The sequence below is a fragment of the Lissotriton helveticus genome, chromosome 9 (assembly GCF_964261635.1).
Source record: "Lissotriton helveticus chromosome 9, aLisHel1.1, whole genome shotgun sequence".
Lineage (NCBI taxonomy): Eukaryota > Metazoa > Chordata > Amphibia > Caudata > Salamandridae > Lissotriton > Lissotriton helveticus.
The window spans coordinates 1,194,395,956-1,194,420,114 of NC_136070.1; the positions used below are offsets into that span (position 1 = coordinate 1,194,395,956).

The following is a 24,159-nucleotide window of genomic DNA, read 5'->3' on the forward strand; positions in this document are numbered from 1 at the left end:
CTTCGGACTAAACACTCGTAAAATATACTGCTTACTAGTATGGATGATGTGATTCCTACAACTTGTAGTCCTCACTGTCTTATGTAACATTTCTTATAGAATGATTTACACACTTATGATTCATCGTCTCTCTATAATGTGTGTATGATGTAAAGTGCTCCGACACCCTACACTAGTATACGGAGCGCTATAAAATAAATGAAACACAGGAGAGAGATTAGTGCCCTTCCATTTCAGGTTCTTCGCAGCAGTTTCAAGCTCCTCTAACAGTTTCTCACAGCTCATATGGGTGTAACTTCTGGTATTTATCTGTTTCCATGGACTTCATTGATTGATTTTACTGGCAAGAAAGTATGACCCTAAGGGTCACACCTTGGTTGAATGTCACTCATAAGTACACTGAAACTATGAAAATGTTACACATAAGCAGTTTCAAACCTTGGCAGCTATGGATTGCCCTCAGTCAAAGGCCGTCACAGACATGCCTTATTAAGAATGGACCAAGAAGCCAATTTTGTGACAGAATGAAAGGTACAGTGTGGCCATTAACTGCCATTGGAGTGAGGTGATTAAAGTATTTTTTTTTATGTCAATTGTTTGCTAAAGAATGCCAGTGCGTCCTTCACAGGAAGAGCTAGAACATTTGACATCCAACCTTCCGCACTACACTTTCGGTCACTCACTAAAGTCTAGCCAAATTCACCTATAGACATAGAAGACAGGCTGCCTCGGGTACCAGTGTAGCGGGACTTTCTGAAAGTCTTTCACTTGTTGCACGTGTGCGGCCCGCGTATCCAATCGGGTAGCAGCAAAGTAACGGGACCGGACTTAGGCGCTGTCACTCTCCAGGCTGCAGCCCACACCTCGGGCGCGAGGCATGCTGGGGAGCGTGGTTTTTAACGAACCCTTCCGCTCGTGCAACTCTGCCCTGGGGACTTCCTTTCCCGGCGACCAGCGCGCGGTTTATAAGGCACGGTGTAGCGGCGGAGGCTCAGTGGGCTGCTGAGGCACTGTGAGCAGTAGGGATATGGAGACAGCACGGCGGGGCGCCGGAGGAGGGGGAGTCTGAACGGAGGATACAAGGTACACTGCTTGGAGTGTTCTACATCTGGAGAGACTTCCTAAGGGGTGAGGAGGCGGGCACGGGGGTTGAGGTACGCGCGGTCATTGAAATTAGGTGCAGGGGCGTCAGGTCATCCATAGTGGGGGGTCATCCCCTGTAGAAAAGGGATGCGCTGACCGCCTTGACTAAGGGGATTCTCAGGTTAGACGCTTCAGGGGCTGGGCAGTTCTTGGAACGGAGGGTCGGGTAGGGGGGGCTCAAGTAAAGGGGGGGGTGATGGCTTCTCGGCATTTCATTTGAAAGGACCCCCTTATACGAGGAGTGTCGTACATTTTCGAAAGATTCAGTGTCACAAGTATGCGTTCGACTATCTGTGTTGCATACAGAAGTGCGGCGTTCGGACCGCTGCCTGCTCCCTCCCGTTGGACACTTGGGGGTCTTCTGCTGAGGACTCTCTGGCGAAGCCTTGTGATGAGACTTTAACTATCTGAACCCCCCGCCTGCCTAAAGTCCTTCACGGGGGCGAGTACAGTTCACGAGCTGGGGCTCTCCTCCGCCTTCTCTTCAGGACCCGGAGCAAACGCCGGGTCCCAACCTCCCGGGAGGCTACTTTTCCTCTAGTGTGGGCTGTTGCATAAGGGAAGGGTCCCTTTCTTTCCACCTACTCCCCGACTTTGATGCTTGCATGCATGCAACAGAGCGTTCCCTGCCTTCGCTCCCCATTCTCAGCGCGCTAGTCGCGCAATTATTGGGGTCGCCCATCCCTGCCCACGCCCTCTATTGGGGTGGGAGAGCAGAGCATCCTTCCCTTCTCCGGGACTCTCCTCCCGGCCATGGTTTGAGCTCTCCCCGGTTTAACACTGTGAAGGCTCTCGCCTTCACTCCACGCGTGGTTTAGTACACGTAAAGGGTGTGCGGGAGCAATCTAATTTCTCGGGGGGGGTTCCTCCCATTAGGTCAAGGTTTGACGTGCGTGCTTGTAGCAGACCTCTTGTTCCCAGCGTGGGGTGAGTGCGGGGTCAGGCTCGCGCACGTAGGTTGCTGATGCACTTTCACTTTTCCGGGGCAGTTGGTTGATGTCAAACTTGCCCTCCAGGTGTTTAGCTTTCTCACAGGATTGCGGTTTTTCGTGCAGTTGGAATGTCGCATCACACGTTCCCGTCCACTTCGAATATGTAATTTACACTAGCTTTCTAGAGAGCTGATTTAATCTGGTTATGCAGTTTTGCAGTTAGAATCACCAGTCGGTTGTTATCAGCTATCTGGGAAGCCAGAAATCGAGTAAGAGGGGAGGGAGACTTTTCCTAAAATGTCTGTTATCTCTTTCAAATTAATCGCAGTTAGGCCGAAACTGTGCTCGAAAAGCATACATAAAACACATGCATTCAGCAGAGACGTCTGCTTACACCGTAACCTGTCATAATACATCTAGACGAGTTTGCCACAAGGATGACCACCCCGCCTCCTAACGCGTTTGAGCGGTCAGGGTGGGCTGTATTTCTCAACTCTTGTATTTTGATAGATGGAGGTGTTGTACGCTATGGCTGGTATTCAAGTAGTCCTGCGCACAATAGTAGGATGGGCAGTTCTCTACTGACCTACGTGGGAGACAGGACTCGCGTGACACGGAGTAGTAGGGTAGCACTCTAGTAGGATTGACATGTAAGCACTGCGGAGAAGGTGGTTTCATGTGATTAAGTGAAGGAGCATAGCTGAGTCAAGTTTGGGACCCTATTTGTGTTCAGTTTGTTTTTGTTTTGCTTTGAGTGAAGCCCCAGCGTTTGTTGGTTGGGGTGGTGAGGCCGCGAGATGTAACCTGAGAATGGATGCCACGTTGTGTGGGGGGAAATTTTGATAAACAAAACAAGGTTGACTTTAGGGGTGGGGAAGAAGTGTTAGGGAGAGAATGAGGAAATTATGCAATTGTTGGTATGATGTTTGATTTAGGGGAAGAATTCAAATAAGTGGGTCAATAGTCAGAAAGCACTCCTGTGAGAAAGTAATGTTTCGGTTTAAGAGCAAGAGGAGTTGGTAGACTGGTGGGATCCAGAAAGAGTGTGGAGCAGGGCAGCATGAGGAAAGTAGGCCTTGGTGGGGGGGTGGGGTGCGGGAGGTGTCGTTGCTTGGGGACTGGTGGAGGTGCGGGAGGTGTCGTTGCTTGGGGACTGGTGGGGGTGCGGGAGGTGTCGTTGCTTGGGGACTGGTGGGGGTGCGGGAGGTGTCGTTGCTTGGGGACTGGTGGGGGTGCGGGAGGTGTCGTTGCTTGGGGACTGGTGGGGGTGCGGGAGGTGTCGTTGCTTGGGGACTGGTGGGGGTGCGGGAGGTGTCGTCGCTTGGGGACTGGTGGGGGTGCGGGAGGTGTCGTCGCTTGGGGACTGGTGGGGGTGCGGGAGGTGTCGTCGCTTGGGGACTGGTGGGGGTGCGGGAGGTGTCGTCGCTTGGGGACTGGTGGGGGTGCGGGAGGTGTCGTCGCTTGGGGACTGGCGGGGGGAGGTGTCGTTGCTTGGGGACTGGCGGGGGGGAGGTGTCGTTGCTTGGGGACTGGCGGGGGGGAGGTGTCGTCGCTTGGGGACTGGCGGGGGGGAGGTGTCGTCGCTTGGGGACTGGCGGGGGGGAGGTGTCGTCGCTTGGGGACTGGCGGGGGGGAGGTGTCGTCGCTTGGGGACTGGCGGGGGGGAGGTGTCGTCGCTTGGGGACTGGCGGGGGGGCGGTGTCGTCGCTTGGGGACTGGCGGCGGGGGCGGTGTCGCCGCTTGGGGACTGGCGGGGGGGTCGTCGCTTGGGGACTGGCGGGGGGGGGGGCTATCGCACTGTGATCTACTATTTCTTAAACAGTGTACACATTTTCCGCTTAATACACCAACTGTGCCTAATGGTCATTGGGGCCTCGGCCAGGCTGAAACCTCTGTTATATTGGGTAAGACTGGCACACCCTGGAGCTGAAGATATTCAGGAAGACACCGTACGATGTTGTAGCCTTGCTTCCTGTGGATCTGTTGGTTCAGGTACAATTGGATGTTTCTGTCCACACAAGGTGTTTTGAATTGTGGAGGTCCCCTCCATCACAACTGAGACTGCAAATATGATTAAACACAGCTATATCATTGGTTTCGAGATCCATAAGCAGTTCTGTAACTAGGAGTTTCGCACTAATGAAATCAGCACACATCTGGGAACAGGAGTAGTGTCTCTAACCAGTGGATCGCGAGCGACCAGTAGCTCACAGAAACCTGCTGAGTAGCCGCCAGCTGTGAGTTCATTATTTACCAAGAGCTGCAATACAGTATTGTTGCATTTTTCTTTTAAAGTTAGAGACTGTTTATTTTACATTATCAGGCTGCAGATGGGGCTTGAAAATGAGCAGTGCTCCATTCGGATTTATGACCAGTGTGGCTCACAGAGGGTCAAAACTGAAGCTCTGAGGTATTTAACTCTAAAATAAGTCGTTCTCAGCTCAATATTGGAGCATGCGAACACAATGATATTTCTGAAAGATTTTACATGAGAGAAAATTAAAATAAGTTAATGTAATGATTAAGTTAACTCTTAATTTTTATTTTCTCCCCTTTCAAAGTGTCACATTTACGAACAGCAGGCATCTTGCTCTCAGTGGCTGGTAGAAACAGGGTCATATTTATACCTGAAAAGTAGTCTTTTTCTTTTAAATGGTAGAATTTTAGGTGAATAAAAGTGTTTGCTTTTCTCTACTTTATATGAAGCCAATTAAGTCCTAATGTTTATGAAAACCTGTTTTGTCACTTTAAATTCCTCACGTTTAAACAAATGACTGGATTTTCCTGTTATAAATGCGGCACCATGTCTTCCACTGGGAGTAATGTCTGCTGTTTCTGAAGACACCTTGACATGCTAGAACATTAAAATGATGAGTTTTATGATTGTAATGCATATAAACATAAAGTTAACACTTCAGTGGAATTCTCTCCCATTTCAAAGTGTTGCATTTACACATAGCAGGCATCTTGCTCCCAGTGGCTGGTGCCGTAAAGTGGTCCATCAAGTGCAGAAAATGTTTCCTTATCAACATTTTTGCAGAACATTTTTCGGCACTTTACATTTCTCCCATTCAAATAAATGGTTATAAGTTTGTGTTGCACTTGTAACAGTGCTGTGGCAAAAGGTATGTCCTGTGCCACAAGTACATACAGCACAGGTTCTCAGTCACCCATCCCATTCAGTCGCAAACATGTTCATACATCCCCACATTTCATGCACTCATTGTTACACATGGCAGCCCAATCATGATACCCCTCCAGTCACTGTATTTTGTTCAAACCACAGTGTGTGGATCCATAGACATTAGGTTTAAAATCAGTGAAGCTGGGCGAGGGGGGTGTCTGGTAATAATGCACAAGTTACATGGCCTTCACTAGCTCACAACGATTTTCACTGATCGGAAGTAGCTCACATTATATAAAAGTATGGAGAACTCTGGGTGAGACTTGTCCTTTCAACATCTGCCAGATGCAGCTATCTCAGATTAAGAAATGGGATTGTGGCTTTGAACTATCTAATCCACCGGTGGGCCTAGACAGCACTCAGAGGTGCTTGGCTTGTGCCACAGTCGTCGAGGACGAGATTCACTTTGACTTCTTAGCTGACTTCGCTTCCCATAGGTCATTGTCGCTCAAACTATATTCAGATCTATGTGGACAACAAAGTCTGCACGGGCACTACTAAAATCCATTACTTCTCAGTTGGTAGTATTGGTGCTACCACGATTTCCGCATGATGCCTGGAGATAATGGTCGTATTTAGTTTCTGAAAGAAACCGGCAGAGACCACGAGTGATCTGGTTAAATGTTTTTTTTTTTTTCTGTAAGAGAGTACGCTGACTTAGGAATTCAAATTCCTGAGTAATATTGATTTTAAGATTGTTTTTATTTAAAAATAAAAAGTAGCCAATACATTGCCTTATTTTTATGGCTTGGTATTTTACTACTCCCTTTTTATGGACTTTGCACGAAATAAATTATCGTTATCATGTAATGTTTGGTGAGGATTGATTGTGGGTCTCCTTTCAGAACTTTATTGAGTCCATCCAGCACTCTAATTTTTTGTATGTTCTTCTTGTTTAATCCATTCGTTGTTGTGCAACATTAACCCAGTGTTTAGTCTGAAAACACTTTGTGAACATATGAAAAGATTGGGAGTCAGCGGGCAATCCCGTTGTCTAGATGGTAATGTTATGCACACTTTCACTAGAACCTGCTTGGTTCTCTTCTGGTGAATTTCATCTTTTTAATTACTGCGAATCCTTTTGTTTCCATGACATTTCATATTAACATTTCCCATTTACCCAATGCATTTCGGGTCTCTGGTGACCCTTCTTCCGGGGTCTCTATTAGAAAAATCAAGAAAAAATGCAATCAGCCTCATAACCATCTCTGTATATATACAACTACATCCCAATACATTGGTTAACACTCTATCTTTATATGCATTGGGTAAATGGGAAATGTTAATATGAAATGTCATGGAAACAAAAGGATTCGCAGTAATTAAAAAGATGAAATTAATAAATATGAGAGTTTGAAACGAGAATAATCTTATTGAATGGACTATTATTGTTTACGAATTCACCAGAAGAGAACCAAGCAGGTTCTAGTGAAAGTGTGCATAACATTACCATCTAGACAACGGGATTGCCCGCTGACTCCCAATCTCCTTTCAGAACTGCATATGTGAGGAGCAATGTTGGATTTAGAGAAAAGAGTACATGCATGTGACATTTGGTGGGCGTTTTTTAGCATTTGGTTTTCTGAGTATTATATGGGATGGAAATAAATGAGTTTCAAGGAGTGAGGATGTATTACTTGATCCAGTTCGGAGGAGAAACTGGAGCACCAAAAGTGACTTGGCAGTGTTTGGGGACCGGGACTGTGGGAGGAACAAATGCTTAGTGGGATAAGAAAATGGTTGGTGACTTTATGGGAGTCAGGAACCGACAGTGCAGGCGCTAATGGGGTTAGGAAGGGACTAAGGTAGCATGTTACGCTGGGATCAGAAAGACCAAAAAAAGTGGGTGATGGGGTTAGAGGAAGCAATAGCTTTAATGGTCTGGAATAGTGCGAGGAATCGGTGGGTAAGTGGTCAGAAAGGGCATGGAAAAGTGCTTAAGGTGTTGAAAGACAACCTAGAAGCAGTAGTGGTTAATAGAGGTAGGCAGGGAAGGATGGAACATTAGTAAGTGGGGATGAGAAATTAGAAGCAATGACTTGTGCGGTTAGACGGTCAGTGGCAATGCTTGTTAAGTGCATGAAAGTAATGGCTTGGTGGGTTTAGAAGGCGTGTTGATGCAATTCCTGGTGTGGTTAGTAAGTGCAGTGACGTAATGGCTAGTGGCATTAGTTAACATTTGGAAGTAATGGCTGAAAGAATTGGGAAGAAATTGATGGTGGAGTTAAGACAGTGCTCGTGCTGAGTGGTAAAGGATTAGTGCAAGAAGACGATGGCTGGGGTGGCAATCAGATAGAAGAAAACTTAGGGGACTATGTAGAGGTATATTTCCCTGTTGTGCCCCTTCAGATAGGGGTGCCGGAGATTTGGTAGTGATCTTGTGCAATACCCGCCAACAGTAGTGCTTGTGCAATACCCGCCAACAGTAGTGGTAGTATCAGGATTACAGATGGCTTGAAATGGGCCAAGGAGGGGTGGGGGGTCAAGGTTTTGTTGAAATGGGTGCCAGTGTCGACTTGTCTAGAATCAGTGTCCTCCTTCCTAAAACAATGCAAATTAGATCTGGTGTAATTGTCGCTGCTTGATGCACGTTCTAGGTTTAAATGGACTGTAGGTCGTCCTGTCCCTCCGCTACCCAGCGCTGGCCACTTGGTATCCACTTCCCCCTACTTATTAGTGGCATTCAGGACATCTTTATTTTGTATTTTTAAGGAGAGCCCATAAACACGGGTGTCTTTCTGATTTATGGCAGTCGCCTGCTGCTGTCTTTAGCGGGCCTCGGTGTCAGAAATCTCTTCTAGCTACACACAGGTGTTACCAATAAATGAAATGACCCTAGCATGCGAGAATGAAGTACCACTGACTCTTTGCAGCCGGTTTGTTCACCTCAGACTGAAGAATCTGTTTATTAATCTTTTTCCTCTTTGCTTCTGTCTTGCGAAGTCTCATCAGTCCGAGTTAGACAATTTGAGCTGTTTCTCCACCCTCGTAATATAAAATAACCTTGAAAAACAAATATAGATTCATATCTGCATGGAGGGGCTTAAGGTCTTTTCTCTTGATTGCATTGGTCTGTTCAGCGGGCATTCACATTCGCTTCCACTCACTGCAGCATAAGCATGTGGTGGGAATGGACCAGCGGACGCTAAGCATTGCTCTTTCACGTTGTTTGGCGGATTGTGTAGTGTCTGATCAAGTGTACACCTGCCTACTAAGAAGTGCACTTCCTTCCTTGCTAGGGCTTTATTTTCCCTTTGTTTGTTTTCTTTGCACTCTTTATTTATTGTAATAATGTCCCTTTGGCTCGCCGGACTATTTTTCCAAAACCAACAAGCATACTATAATACAGAGGGGCTTTCGGTCAGCAGTCTCACCAATTGGCCTGTAAGATTGTCATTCACTTTTTGCTTCACCCCATGCTGCATGGGGAAGAGGGCCGCCCACTTTACACGTCGGCTCACTTCCTTTGAGTGACTGCACAAACAATGCCTGTGCACATTGTTCACATTCACCTAAAATAGTTACTCTTCAGTGATAAACCGGGTTCCAAATAAGCTTTTTTAATTTTTCGTATTTTTTGTTACATTAAGTTTTAAAAAGCTGTTTATTTTGCCGCACTTCATGCAGACAAAGACAGATGGTGATTTATTTTGTCTCCTTTTTAAAGTTAAAATGTTTAAGTGACATTGTAACACTGTAGCAGCCTATGATTTCAGTGCCTGGTTGGCCAGTGATTGCCCTTCAAAAATAATAAAATGCATGACAACTCACAGGCTTCTGATATATCAAAAGAAGCAAAACTGCACATTAGTAAATTTCAATTGAAATAACAAAACTGCAAGTATATGTGCGCTTTGGTCATGTTTAGGGGGCCTCGTTTGAATTTTTTTTATTTATTGTGGCATATTCTCGCAATAAAAACCATCACACCAGCTTGCCAAGGCCAGACCCATCGACTTTGCCCATTGCTTATTTTAATTATCCCTCTTGAAGTAAATTATTTTTAAATTACAGTAAGTAGAAATCCATTACACCGCCTTGTGGCAGTAATCTTTTTCTGTCGGGCATATAAACTAAAGGGTGTCTATACTTATTAATACAGTTCTTTCTAGATAGCATTCGTACCGCTGTAGTACATTAGAAGTGAAGGGTGTTTTAGAAGGCTGTGTTCATATTTTTGTGGTATGGGTTTGCAATAAAAAAGAAACACTTTGCCTGCTTGCTAAAGTCAGACTTTTTGGCTTTGCCAATGCATGTTTAGTGCCATTCAGTTTGTAAGCCTCCCTGGGCCGGAGTTCCTGGACATTTCCCACTCACACCCCCTTCTCCCAGTGTTTATCATTGTGCCTGGAGTCCCTCCAGCTGTTTATAATACATTAGCTCCAGAGAATCTATGGCGCTTTAGCCCCTAGAAAGCAGCCTTGTTGTAAAACGTGTCTTCACCATTATCTCCCGCGGTTTCTTTAAATCTAGTTTAATTTTTTTTTCAAGTTTAAAAACCAACATCCATGGAATCTACATCCTGTTATGAGGCCATATAAAGAAAGCTTCTTATGTAACTGGTACACATTTTATTGTTGAAATGCTGTGAGCGGATACAATAAACACTTTTTGGTTACCCATAACACTCTGTACATTTGTGCTGACACTCTCTTTCCTAGTTCTGATAATTCTCCATGCGTTGTCTCCAACTGAAATTTGCACAACAGTCATCTTAACACTATTCGATTCCGCTTTCATTTAGTACACTATTGCATTCTGGGAGCTGTAGTCGGGGCATAAATTAAAACAATTGTATTCTTGTAATGTTTATCTTTTTTTTTTTTCTCCGTAGGGCTATATGGTTGCAAAAAAAAATAATTGCAGTGCTTTGTGCTTCTGCTTAACAAACCTCATAGTCGCCCCACCCCCCAGTGGGAAGGCCAGCCATCCGGGCAGATGTTTGTTTTTTCGTACATGAGTAGTTCAGTTGGGGCACAGTCTCTTGTCCACAAGGCCAGGGTCCCTCAGATGAAGGAAAGATGTCTTATTTGTGTGGCGGTTTCATGTTCCTGGGAGAGACGAGGTATCTGATCTGGGGGTGGGAAGGTTGCGCATCAAAAGGAGAACCCCATAGCAACGGCAGTCTCCTCCGGGCCTCTGCTTTTCACTGCATACTTACTATTTTTAGAAATAGAAAAAAACCGCGTTGTCCAAATTTGGAAGCGTTTTCTATAAAATGTAAAATACTTTTTCTTACTCCAGCAGCCCCCGGTCGTCCTGCGGATTAGCGTTTTCAGATGGCTTTATCAAGTGCTTGAAACAATTTCAGCGGTAAACCCAGGCCTCGTGTACCAAATCCCATGGCCTGGTGGTACTTACATGGTGCCAACCAACTCCGCCCCGTAGCCGCATAGGTGCACAGATTGGCCGATAGGCAGGCGTCATGCCAAGGGTGCTGGCAAAAGTGAATGGGAGGAAATGAACAAACCAGCCTTTAATTTGTTTGTAATGGGGAGATTAGGGTTAAACTCCGGGATGACGAAATTCTTTAAATAGAAAGGAATCTGGCTTCCTATTTAATCCAGACAGTTCTCTGGGAACTACAGTCCTGCCTGAGCATCGTGTGCGTGCACGCACCAAGAACTCGCACCCTGCACCCCTGGGGCTTACTTAGAGGTTGGCGGATTGGTTACTCCGACAAAAATGTGACCGATTATCCATACATAAAGTGCCGTAAAATATAATCGGGGCCACATGATATATGCGGAAGTTGAGGATCAAAATATGTGATATGGTTTTCAATAATATGCGGACAAGAAAAGGTAAATAATGAGGCGTAATGGGACTTATTTTCTAATGGGTTTACCTCGTTGTTTTTTTTATTTTGTACTTACTATCTGGGTTTCTGTTTCACTTTATTAGGGCTAGTCTGACAACCAAATATAGCAATAGACAGACTGGTTACCAGTTAACCACTGTGCCTTCCACTCCACTACGCATCAACAGATTTTGCCTAAATGTAGTCCTTTTTGATCCACGTGACCTCATTTTTTTTGGGGAATCAAAATATGCATTTTGTGGCAACTGGGGCAAAGCTGTAATTTTGCGGAAACGCGGTGGCCGTAAACGCGCATTATTCCAGTGGCTGCCGGTATGCACTTGTAATAAGGTGTTGGGACATCCATAATGTTAGTTACTGGGTAACCAGTCTGCCAAACAGTAAATAGGGCCCCTGCTCTGTATGAAGGGGCTTTATCAGTGGTGATGCTTGGAGTTCATAGGTCAGGTGTGCTGGGCAGAGAGCCCTCATAGCAAGGCTGCAAATACTGTTTCCCCAGCTACAAAATGCCAGTGATGTAAGGGAAAACATAACTATTGCTGAAAACAACTGTTCTTGAATGAGAAACAACTTGGAGGACAGCCTTTTTGTAAGTCTGTTCGCTAGTAGTGGTGCAAAGCCTGCCATCAGACTAGTAGTAGGTGTGCCATGGGAGACTTCTCTGCTCTGTGGTGGTACCATTCCAGGATTGGGGTAGCAGTCATCATGGCATGTCGGGAGCCATCTTGGGGGCTGGCATCCCTCTTGCCTGTAATATTTCTATGCTCTCGGTCAAGTAGTCGAGATCTATCAGCAGCATATTTGACTTCTGTATGAAGGGATGCTGACACATGACATTATATATAGTATGTGTAACCGGTTAGAATGGCTTAAGTCCTGGTGCCAGAATGCTGTTATACGGGTACATAAGCTCTGTTATGAAGTTTGCAGCAATTTCATTATCCTAGTTGGATCCTTATTGTGTTATTCCTGAGCAAGCGCAATGAAGCCTTGTTGGCCTGAAGGCACTCTAAAAGTTTGTTGGTATAGTTAACAATTGCTCTGCCTGAGGTGGTAGCAATGATATAGTGGAGTTTTATGGTAGTAATCTTTGACGCCCAAAATTAAGCATTTACCAAATAACGACATTTTCAGTATGTCCCTTCAACTCGATCAGTTAATAAATTGTTGCAGGAAAATGTCTACTCAGTCTGCCTGCCGGGCTCTGAGATTTAATTCCAGTCACCCTCAGGCAGCATACTGCTGCAGACAATTGAATACGGTTATTCACCCAATTTTTAATAATTAACAATGCAAAAACTGATTAGCAATTTGACATTCCTTCTTTAATTTTATACTTCAAAACTTCAGTAAGCGCCATGAATTTTTTGGCGTAAAAGCGCTCTGTGTGCTGGGATAGCTAGCAGTGAGCCTGTCCGTGTGGTTGTGCCCTTCGTATGGTGATATCAATGAATTCTCTTGTGTCAATGTGCTGGCATAGTGCACACTTATTCTCAATGGTGCTCCTGTTAGTATTATTCTCTCAGCAGTTCTAGTGTCTTTAGCTTTGTGCGGTTTTAGTGACTGTAGTGCCCTAGTATAGTGGTCACCCGTTCCCAGTAGTGATCCTAGCATCACAGTAATCTTTCTGCACTCTTTGCATAGCCCTCAATGCCTTGTATGGTGATAGTGCGTTGCTTTAGGGCTCTTTGTAATTCTCTGGTGGCAATGTGCTGGTATAGTGTACAATTCGCTCTAAATGGGGCTCCTTTCGATATAGCTGAATGGTTATTTTTCCACTTTGTGGTGGCAGTGTGCTGGTATGGAGTCCAGTGCCAGTGCTGACCGTATACTTGGGTGATGGTGTCTGCTGTCTCCTTTGATTTATTTGTACCCTCTGTGGTGGTGGCATTATTGTACTCTGTGGTGGTGGTCTACTGGTATAGAGAGCAGCCTTTCTTTTGGCAGATGCTGCCATAGTGTTTTATTTTGTGCGTTCTGCTATTGTGTGGCCGTAGTATAGAGTACATCCATTCCCTCTGCTTGTGCTGTCAGTATTGGTTTTGGGCGCTATGGTGGTATTGTGGGTGTGTAAGTGTTGCTGTATGCTTTGGTTGTAGTGCTGCTGTTATCCCTGCTGGGTTGGGTACCACTACCCAACTTTAGCTGGTTTAGCAGCACTACTGATGGTTGTCCCTTGCTTCTGTTGGTAGGATGATGTATAAAAGCAGCAGCACCTAACATGGCAGATGTCTGTGCTGCCGATGATGGTCTTGGGCCGCTAGTTGTCGCTGCTGTGTGCCAACAGGCAGGCGTGATTGAAAGCAGCATGTGCCACTTACATAAGATGCTATGGAACAGAGTATGCAGCGCCTGTGCTATTCACACATCCGACTGATGTCATTCTGAAATCTGGTTGTCTGCATTTTTTTTTTGCAGGTGAACTATTTTCAGCATCAGTCCACTGACGTCAGTATTTGATTAAATATGACGCGTGAACTTGTTCTTCTATTCTTAAGCCTTCGAGATAGCTGATGGTGAACTTGTCTTAAAGTCACTTGCTCTCACCTTTGGGTGCCCTAGCTTGTCAACTTTGATCAGCCAAGCCATTGGGAGGGGGCAGTGCGGTGGATTCTAGCAGATCAATTTCCCTTCACGATGGGCGTACACATGCACAACATTGTGCGAGCACACAGGTTTATTTACCACAAAAGAAAATGGCAATGGAAAATGTTTAAGAGTAAACTATTAATTCCCCAAAAAATAAGCATGGTTGAAATTTGATTCTATCTGCTTGTTTGAAAACAGTTGCAAACGAGCATTGGCAGAGCAAATAAATCTCGACTATATGAGAGCTATTGGGTTTGCCAGTGTCTTTTAGCCAGGTTGTACAGCAGCATGGCTGCTACTCGGCATGGCTAAAAGGTTAGTGACGTTGAGGGGGAGTGGCGAAGGGTAGAACAGTTGTGGTTCTAAGCAAATAAAGCATTGCTAGAGATGGCAGATCGGGTGAAAGGAACATAAATAAAAAAGCTGTATGGCTGTGTTTGAAGCAGGAAAGCACATTGCACGTCCAGGAATAATCAAACGCTTTTAAAAAATAAAGTGCATTGCAAAAAGACGAGGAATATAATTTTAATCCATTCCCCAGGGAGTAGCTAACCCAATCAAGGAAGGAAAGTATATAGGTGCTAATCAATCAAAAGCTTGCAAATGAGAGGCAACGAAAACAACTAATGGTTTGCTGTGAGCGGTTTGTAAGCCCACTGAAGAGTAAACAATATTTCTCACAGCACATGTGCTGTGTAGGCAATACCTTACATGGCCTTTAAATGTAAATGTCGGAATTTGTAAAGCGCACAGCTACCTCCACCGGAGGTGTCCCGGCGCTGTCCGTATACCGCTTAGGAACCCTTCCTGGCTTTCCTGGGAAATGTCCACTCCTGGGCTCCCCCCAGGTGCAGCCAGGCATCCCAACGCTTTTGGGGCCGTTGTGGAGACTAAGCAAGCTATTGCCCAGAGTTGCAGCGTGGGACCCATGATCAGAACAGGCACTGAGGCGAGAATATCCAGTCAGGGGAATTAATGAGCCGGAGACCCGCCGAGGTAGGAATCGAACCCTGGTCCCTGGCTAGAGCTCTGCATCAAGGTCTGCCTGCTCTAACCATTGGGCCACACTTCTCCACTTAAGACCCCTTATGGTCCACAGTTGAAATTCCATGCTGCAGGAACCATGTCTAGTATGTATTTATAGTTTTTCATACCTCTATGAACGAGCCTGGACACTTTGCTTGCATGAGTTATGTCTTGATTCAGTGATGGCCTGACCTTGTTTGCTCGTCCAAGTTGGTGAGATGTACATGGTCACTGATGGAATAAGTAGAAAGGATTTGAGTCACAAATGTAACCTAAAACCGTACACTATCCAGTATAGAATTAAAACCAGAACCAACCCTTATACCCAATTTACGTGACCTGTGTAAGTAACCAGAGTAAAGGCAGTCGTTTCATGAAGACATTGTAGTTGATATTGACTGCCGGCTGGGGATTTGCCAAGTAGTGTACAAAATTGTTGACTGTTATTTATCACTCGAGATCGAACATACGTTGAAGACTGACCTTTCTCTTTATGGATGGATTATAGAGCTCACTGGAGAGGTTGGTGTTTGTCTTGATGAGACCTGTGTACTCATTACAAATGGTCGCAATGTCAATACGACTTCATGGTTGTCCTTGAAAAAACACCTAATAAAGATGCAAGATTTGGAGTTGTGCTTTGTATTTTTTGGGCCTGTTTATAAATCGCATATTCTTGACTGTGGTTCGCTAGGCTGTCTGCTCTAATGTCCTATTACAGTATTATGATCTGGAAATACATCACATCTTTAGGGGTGTGGAATTTAATACAATATCTACTTGTCCATGCGGCAGGTTGCTTCATAAATGTACTTGCCCTATAACAAAATCCACTTGTCCCTTTCGTGCCATGTACTGTAGTGACAAATTATGACTGCCATCTTATATAAAAGCTCTGATAGCCTCTCTGATTATGCCATGGCTCATACTATAGTAGGTCTGACTACTAGCAATTCCCTTATTTTTTCACCTTTCCGCAGTTTACATAGTGGGCTGAAGGTAGCAGAATGCAATAATTGCAGGATTGGAATTCCCTTTTGAGTCTGTGCAGACCCACTAGCATGCATGCTTTAAGGGTTTTCACCAGCTCTTCTCTATTCTTTTCCCATACTGAGAGAGGTTGAAAATGTTATTCCGGACAATGGCAGACATAAAACTTCTTCCAGGGTTTGGGGGGAAAAAAGGATGGAGTGAGAGTAAACTTGCACAACGCTCAACAGATTTTCACATGAGCAAACCTACACATGCATGTTTGCTCGTGATGAAATGAAGTTTACAAATATTTTCTAGTACTACGATTTCTTGACCTACTTATGTAAATTCTTGTGAGTTCATGATCTGTAAATTTGTACAAATGCAAGGATATATACCATAGGTGCATTTTTGAGATTTCTTTAAAAGGCTCCCTAATTAGGATTGGCATTAACCAAGAACTTTTGCGCCTATTAAAATTCTCTATCAACTAACTAAACGGAGTGATAGCATGCTGCTCTTTCACACGAAACATGTTGGCACACAAAGTACTTTTGTTTAGTGCCAGGAACTAATGTGGAAATGTGTGCTTTTTGAGACGACATTTCTTTTTTTGTTGTAATTTGCCAATGCTTGTTTTAATGGTGAGGGTCCGGCAGCACCCATGCCAGAACAAGACCAGCATTGACAACCAAAAGACTGACCACCAGTTTCAGACCTACTGACTTTGCCAATGCTTGTTTATTTGTGTTTCCCCTGATCATGTTGAAACCGTTTACACTGATTTTTCTGTTGGGAATGTTTTTTTTAATATACTGGCCTGCATCAACACATTTTATAAATGATGCTGCAAAGAAATGGTACCTAAGATTTTACAGTAGTTTAGCAAAATGTTTTTTTCCTAGTTGCATTTTTTGTGAACATTTTATTTTGAAAGCAAAGAATCATCCATCCTGCGTTAAAGCTTCTGCAAATAGTTGCATCTAATCGGAGCATTCTGGGAGCATTGAACATAGCCTCTTACTGCTAAACTTTGAACATGTGTACACGTTTAGATTGGAACCAATGTCGGTAGCACAGTCCGAACATACATTTCCTTAGAACGCTCACTCTAATAAAGGCTTTGCATTAATGAAACCAGAATACAAGGTCGAACAGCATTGACATATAAGTACCCACATTATCTTTGCTGCAGACAATGCCCTTCGCTGATCCATAATGTGGTACTGTAATCTGACAGCCAAAGGGTTTGTGATGCAGGGGGTTGGCCTTCTTGTCCCAAGGACAATCTACACATGAAATCTTATTTTCCTTGGTCCCAAACAATATGTCCTGGTCTTCGGGCTATCGTAATTCCACCCCCTGCCTCTTTTATGTTGAGGCTCTTGTGTGCGTCTGTTGCGCATAGATTGTGCAATTAATCTTGACGGGGATATATGTAATATACCTATTATGAAGCAATCTCTTGGAACCACTGATTCTCTCTCAGTAGAGAAACAAGTAAGAACCTTCGTGGGAACCTTCACATTTCTCAGGAAGTGACCCTGGGATGACTTCCGTGCCAGGCTCAGCCCTTAGTGCTCATACTGGGATTCCTGGAAGTTGTCCTCACTATATACACCTTTTTCTCTGCATCACATCAGTTTTTGTTAGCACGTCTTGAAAGCAACCTTAGACCAGTGTTCCTTGAAGCAGCTGATCGACCACCTTAATTTGAGCTATTGTTGCAAAAGTACAATTTATTACGTCAAGTAGACATCTAAAAGTAGTTGAAACCATAATGGTATATAGGCAAATTTCACACCAAGGTACATTTACGGCTGCACTTTAAGGCTAAAAGCCTGTGCGCAGATGAAGTGCATATTTATTATTTAAAGACCATTATTCGTTGACTGTTTCTCCCAGGCTCCTCCAAGACTAAAGTTCGTCTGCAGCCCTAGCGGCCTATTGTGCAGAACCATAGTATTTTCCTATTACTGCAGGATGTTAGCCAGTGGAGAGTCCAGTTTAGGAGAGTACTGACTTGTTAAAATATTTTTGACTTTTACATGTTAACACAAGAGACTAGAAACAAATTGGTTGCAATCTCGGCAGATTATAGCCTGCTGTATTTGCGTAATCTGTGATGGACGGGTATTGCATCAAGGTATCGGATGTAAAGGTTCTTTAGATTGTTTCCACACTAAAATGTCGGATAATGCATTTCATGTCATGCAGTATATAATCTCCACAGAGGACCTTCTATCCAGTTGTCATCCTTGCCCTCCCTCAATTAAACTCCGATTGTGATAGACTTCCTAAGGACCCCATAGTTTTTGGAACTTTTGTTTTATTTTCTCTTCTCAAATATCACGGTCTCTACCATCATTAATTAATCCAGGTTACAGCACCACAGGGTACAGACTGAAGCTCTTAGACAATCTGATGAAACGGTTGTCAGGTTGAAGAAGCTGGGTGAAACAATCTTAACCCATGCTAAGTTTCAGTTTGTGTGAAACTTGAACATCGTTTTGACCCACGTATTACAATGTAAATACTTTTTTTCATATAGCAACATTCATCCATATTGCTTTAAACTGTCTAGCCATAGAGAACTGACACTCGCAACACCTGGAGAATCTCTTGCGTGTCACAGGTGCCTTCTTTTTTATTATTGTTTACTCAACGGTGATATGCATATAATTCGCTCTCTGGTACATTTTTCAACAGTTTTGCTCTTCAATTTTGACTAATTTCAGTCTATTTACTATGCATGTTGGTGGAAAATGCGTGGGGTTATAGTGCCTCCTTTCTTTTTATTGAGGTCTATGAGCACTTATCCGATTTGTCGGATGGGTATGCACCCAACCTTAATGAGTTTGATATTTGCATAAAAATGGATTTGCGTTATCGTCCCAAGCTGAGAGCAGTTTTGGAGAGCTAGATGCCACTTTGGGAAGGGGATGCAGAGGCAAGGAGTCAGTAGAAGGGTATTACTTCTCTGTGTAAGCTGACTTAAACTTGTAATGTGAAGCATCCTCTGAAGAAAGACTCTGGGATCAATTCATGCTCGGGTGTTCTTTTGATAGTCCAAGAGGTGAAATGGCAGAAAGATGATCCGACTTTGAAAGATGTTCTCTTGATTGCCAAAAGGTGTGAGCACTCTTTAGCATGTGTTGAGACTATAAAAAAGACAGATTGGTAACTGAGACAGGTGAAGGAGATAAGGTTCATTTAGTTAAAGCAGGAGGTTGTTAAAATGTCATGAAGAAAGATACTACACTAATCCGGAAAAGTAGTATAAGATGTTTTAGATGTGGTAATGCCACTCATGTGGCCAACCTTAGACTGTCCTAGCTGGAAGGCATGGTGCCAAAAATGTGGGGGGGAAAGAGGTCACGTAACTAATTGCTGCAAGGCTAACATCACAGGCAAAAGGAGAATAAGCGAAGTAGATGTTAACTCTGACTGTGATGAGGGGGTTCTTCAAGTTGAATATGCGGATTGTGATGGACCATTTGAAGCGGTGTTAGTAGAGGGGTCACCTCAGCGTACCACCAAGTGAAACTACATCCTTTATCTTAAGATCGAGCATCTTTTGTAACTCAGTTTGGTACTTTTAAATGATGCTCTTTGTGATCATTTCTGCCGCCTCTGTTTTTCAGCATGTTGTGGGGTGTCTATTGAAGGGGCAGCATGGCATAAACATTTGTGGATGACCTACTGGTGTATGGTAAAAGTAGATGAGCATGAGGAAATCGTGAGATGTGTTAAAATTGTATCGTGTGGGTTAACTTTTTAAATTGAGGAATGCAAGTTCAGTGCATTTGAAATGGAGAACTTGGATCCTGTGATTTCTGGGCAAGGTATTCAACCCAAACAGGATTTAGCGGAGGCTATCCACAATATGCCCAGTCCTTCTAACAAGGGAGAGCTTATGAAATTTCTGGGCATGGTAGGGTACTATAGTAAATTTGGTTAACTTGGCTGGCAAATGTGTAATCATGAGAGTTGCTAAAAAAAAGAAGTTCGTGTGAGGAAAAGAACGTGACCAAGAATTTTCGGGTTTAAAATCCTGTTAGCAAACTTCTCCCTGTTTAAGTAGTTTTGAACTTGGATGAAAGACTATCTTGATGAGACGCAAGGTCCAAAGGTCTTGTGTGTGTGTTACAGCAGGAGAAAAATTATCACGAGGAAACCATACTATTTATTTCCAGAGCACTGAAAGGGGCAGAGTTAAAAAAAACTCTAATTGGTAAGGCGGCCCTTGCCAGGTTTTGGGCAGTAAAGAGCTTGGAAAATGTATGGGACTATCGGTTTGAGATAAGAACAGACCATAAGCCATTGAGGGAAATATTTTCGAACAAAGACATCGACAGTGTTACTTCCAGGATATGTAAGTGGGCGGTCTCACTTCAAGATTTTGAATATTAAATTGTGTACGTTCCAGGAGATGGAAACAATTAGCAGACTGTTTTTCGAGATTATGTAAAAAGGATGATGAGAAATGGTCAGGCGATAAGGAAGAGGGGGAAGATTCTCTGGATCAGAGTGACTGGAAAGTATGTGAAATCTGATGGTATGCATGTGAGAGGTTGGAGGAATGCAAACGAATTCCTCTTTGGTAAAAATTGTAACTAGGATGAAGGGGTGTTGGTTTTTGAAAAATTAGTGTTATGAAGAAGTAGAACGCTTCTTGTGTATAAAGGATGAATTGAGTGTGAAGGATGGAATTATATTGAGGGGTTCAAGGTTGGTACCTCTGCTGAGTCTTGGAGCATATCATTGAGAAGGCCCATGAGTCACACAGGAATATCTAAGATGAAAGAGAATTTGAGAAACCTATTGGTGGTCAGGATGGATTTAATGGTGGAGCGTAGAGAATATAGTGAGTGTCCTCCATGATGAGATCTTGAAGTGTTGCACGCTACCTTTGGTTTTACGTAAACTACCCCTTCCATGGGAAGAAATTGTTTGGACATAGTTGGTCCTATCAGAGTTACGAGTATTGATCGATCTAGTTTCAGTTGTGTAGATTTGCACTCACATTGTGAAGTGAAGATAGTGCATTGTGTTGAGACGAAAGATGTTATGTTTGTGGAGAAACTCTTTGAAAGCAAAGGCTATCCTTCTTGTTTGATGAACGACAATAGTGTTCAATTTTCTTCAAAATAAATGGAAGAATTTTTGTTGAGTATGGGCATAATCTGCTCTATATCATCCCGAAGCAAATGGCACGATTGAGAGATTTAACAAATTCCCAAAGGAGTATGTGCATAAGTCCGCTGAATCTGGCACAAGTTGGGTTATATATGTGGGAGAAAACATTGAGATTTTTCTGCGAACGTCAGGCTCCATGGCTTGGAGGTCTCAGTTTGAACTTTTCAAAGGCAAAACACCCAATTGTTCAATGTGCCCAAAGTGGGTTAGTGAGAAGAGTTTTGACAGATTCTTTAATGATGGGAGAAGAGGTAGAAGAAAAGTTGTCAAATATGTGGAAGAGAGAATGAGTTTGATGCTTGAAAGTAAAGAAAACCTATTGATGTAGGTGATTGGGTCAAGATCAAACTTCCTGTACCAAGGTTAGGATGTTCCAAATTCAGCAATGTGAGTAAAGGTTGTTGAACTGTTTCAAAATGCCATAAAACTGAAAAACGATTTTGGAATCTTAACAGAGTGGCTAAGAGTTCAGTTACATGGCAGGTTCGGGAATCTGTTTCTTCTTCTAAAGGTCACAATGACTGTGTAGAGCTCATACGAGACACAACACTTCCAGCTCTGTCCGGGGAGGACAAGCAAATGCTAGAGCAGGGCTCAAGTTAGGTGGAGATAGTGGTGGCTATTCCGGACTTACAATCTGGTACGGCCTCGTGCCCGAACAGCTTGCCAATCGAACTCTATAAAGGAGTGGCAAAGCATATGCTCAAAATGTTTCAAGCAGCTAAAGACCAGGGGGACTTGCCAGAGGATCCACGTACCGCTTTAATAACTAGTCCTACGCAGGGGAATCCACTGGAGTTGTGTAGCTCTTATCAGCCTATTTCCCTACACTATCTGGAGGTCAAAGTCCTGGCATGTAAGCTGTCCAGTGATCTGGTCAGTGGTGCATCCAGACCAGTCTGGCTTTATACCTCAAAGAAGCCCCAAACTAAACATCGATCGCTTATATGGGGGTCCTACATATAACCCATGATAGACGAGGTGAAGTTACTATCCTTATATTGGACACGTGAATGGCGTTCAATAGCATTGAGTGGCAGGATCTATTTGCACTACTAAGTTGGGATTTGGGCAGGGGTTCATCAGATGGGTCAGGCTATTGTATACAGACCCGAAGGAAAGAGTTTGTGTAAACCAAGTGGTGTCCAGAGCCTTTACATTGAGACAGGGGACAAGGCAGGGGTGCCTTCTATCTCTGATGCTCTTTGTGCTGAAACTGCTGTCGGCATGGGTGAGGGCAGATCACTTTGTCAGAGGCAACAGAGGCATAGAGGGTTGGGAAGAACGAATCTCGCTATTTGCAGATATTTTATTTGCCACCAGACCATACAGCACGATTGCCAGACTGCTCTATATCTTTTGGCTCTTTGGCAGCTACTCTGGCTACCAGATTAACTGGGACAAATCACTCTTGCTTCCCCTATCAGGAGATAACCCCACTGGGCTGGCTATAGATACGTTCCTATTAGTGTGGACGAGCTTTAAGTACTTGGGTATACAGATCAGCAGGGACCCACAGAATTTTCTAAGAGATAATCTATTGATTGAGAGGCCTGGGACAGATGTGACACACTGGAGAGGCCTCCCATTGTCCCTGTGGGTAGTGCGCCCCTTTTTAAAATGATGGAGCTACCCCTCTTTCTCTGTTCTACAAAATACCCCATGTAGGGTATTCCTCTTCTCAGTTCATCTTTAGGAAGATGGACTGAGAGATACGTGGGCTTCTGTGGAATGGGGGCAGTTCTAGAATTGCCCTTTTCAAAGCTACAGTGGGATGTTCATGAAGGGGGGCTAGCAGTCCCAGATATCAAGTACTGTGGGCAGCACAGTTGAGTACGGTTAACGCATGGGTGTGTGCAGATAGGGAGGAAACGGCATACAGGGTTTTGGCGACAGAGGTTATAGTGCTATACCGGAAAAAGGGATCGAGACTACTCCCACTGAACACCCAGACAGTGACCCAAGTGTGGCAGTAAATATCTGAAATGTGCAACTACCTTGACTGAAAGAACCCCTTTATGGGATAGTGACTTGCTAAGGGAAGTAGGTAGACTGGAAGGATTCTACAAATGATAGGGCTTGTATTCTGTGTTTCGGGGGAGGAGACATGGCCCAAATTTCAGAAAGTGTGGCTTATGACGGCAGTGGCCAAGAGAAATATGGCTAGCGAGTGAGGTGCAGCAACCCCACCCCCCCTAGGCTGGAGGGTCTGATAAGATCAATTCACAAGGGTGGCCCTGATTGTGGCAGTAGTTCACCAATGAAGAGGGTGGAATTGACTACATTAGCAATGACCAGTGGCAAAGCAATGAGAAACTGGTTGGCATGGCTCATGCCTAAGAGAAGATTTCTTATAACACTAATATTACCAATGTCTTTGAGACTGGTGCTAACTTTCGGAGTGGGACGGCAGAAGCAGGTGTAGGAGAGCGAGGGCCAGTCTGTGGCACGTGGGGTGGCAGTGTTAACGCAAACCCCAGGTTTCTGTTTTATTGGTACAGAATGACCGTTACAAAGGTCTGAGGAAGGGACTGGAATGCCAGGTGATGAGCTGGGAGACCATCTCATCGTAGGCACAATACTATTCTTTGGCAGAGTTTGATGAATCCTTAATGCAAGAATGAAGGTACTACAACTTTACACTGGCACAAACTGATTTGTAACCTCCAGCGAGCCTGGCTGGCCGTGTTAATAGAAGGTAATCTAGGTTCTTAGCCTGTCATTCCAGTTCTCTGCTTAGTTGCGTCAGTTATCCGACGTCATTGAACTGTTTTAGTCTTTAATGGGCGTAGCTGGAGGATGAAAACTGGAGCCATTGCATACCGGACCTTGGTTAGTATGGATTCCAGATTATCTAGAATATATCAGATTGCAAATGAGATTCAGGTCTTTCAAGGATTAGTTGAACAAAAGGTCCATCTGCATTTTGTCCATATCTCTTGATTAGGTGGAGTGACTGTCGTGGACATTTTTAGATTGTCTACCAAACTCAATTAAGATTTAGAATTTAATTATAAAGTGATTGTTATCAGAGAGCTGTGGGAACCTTTGGAGAGGGATTTGAGGAATCTGGGAGAGTCAGCAGAGAACATGGCCACCCACTTGCGTGGTTTTTTGTGAACCGACTTAAGTCCTTTCCTTCAATATTTCTTTGACTAACTGTTTGTTCATTGGCCAGATATTCAGATGCCAAGAATGAAGGTGGCTCTATTAGACCATGTATAGAGCAAGGTCAATGAGATATGACTGGAAGGAAGCAAAGCATTTCTTGAGCTGGTGATAGGACTGCCCTA

At 44.1% G+C, this 24,159-nt stretch overlaps 1 protein-coding gene across 1 annotated transcript in view; it reads left to right on the forward strand.

Annotated features, from left to right (window-relative positions):
* Window positions 1-961: 961 nt before the first annotated feature.
* ITPR1 (inositol 1,4,5-trisphosphate receptor type 1) overlaps window positions 962-24,159 on the forward strand; it is a 1,533,308-nt gene continuing 1,510,110 nt past the window's right edge. Inside the window, exon 1 of the mRNA XM_078661662.1 lies at window positions 962-1,083. The gene's annotated coding sequence lies outside the window, so the exon portion shown is untranslated. The remainder of the gene's footprint in view (window positions 1,084-24,159) is intronic.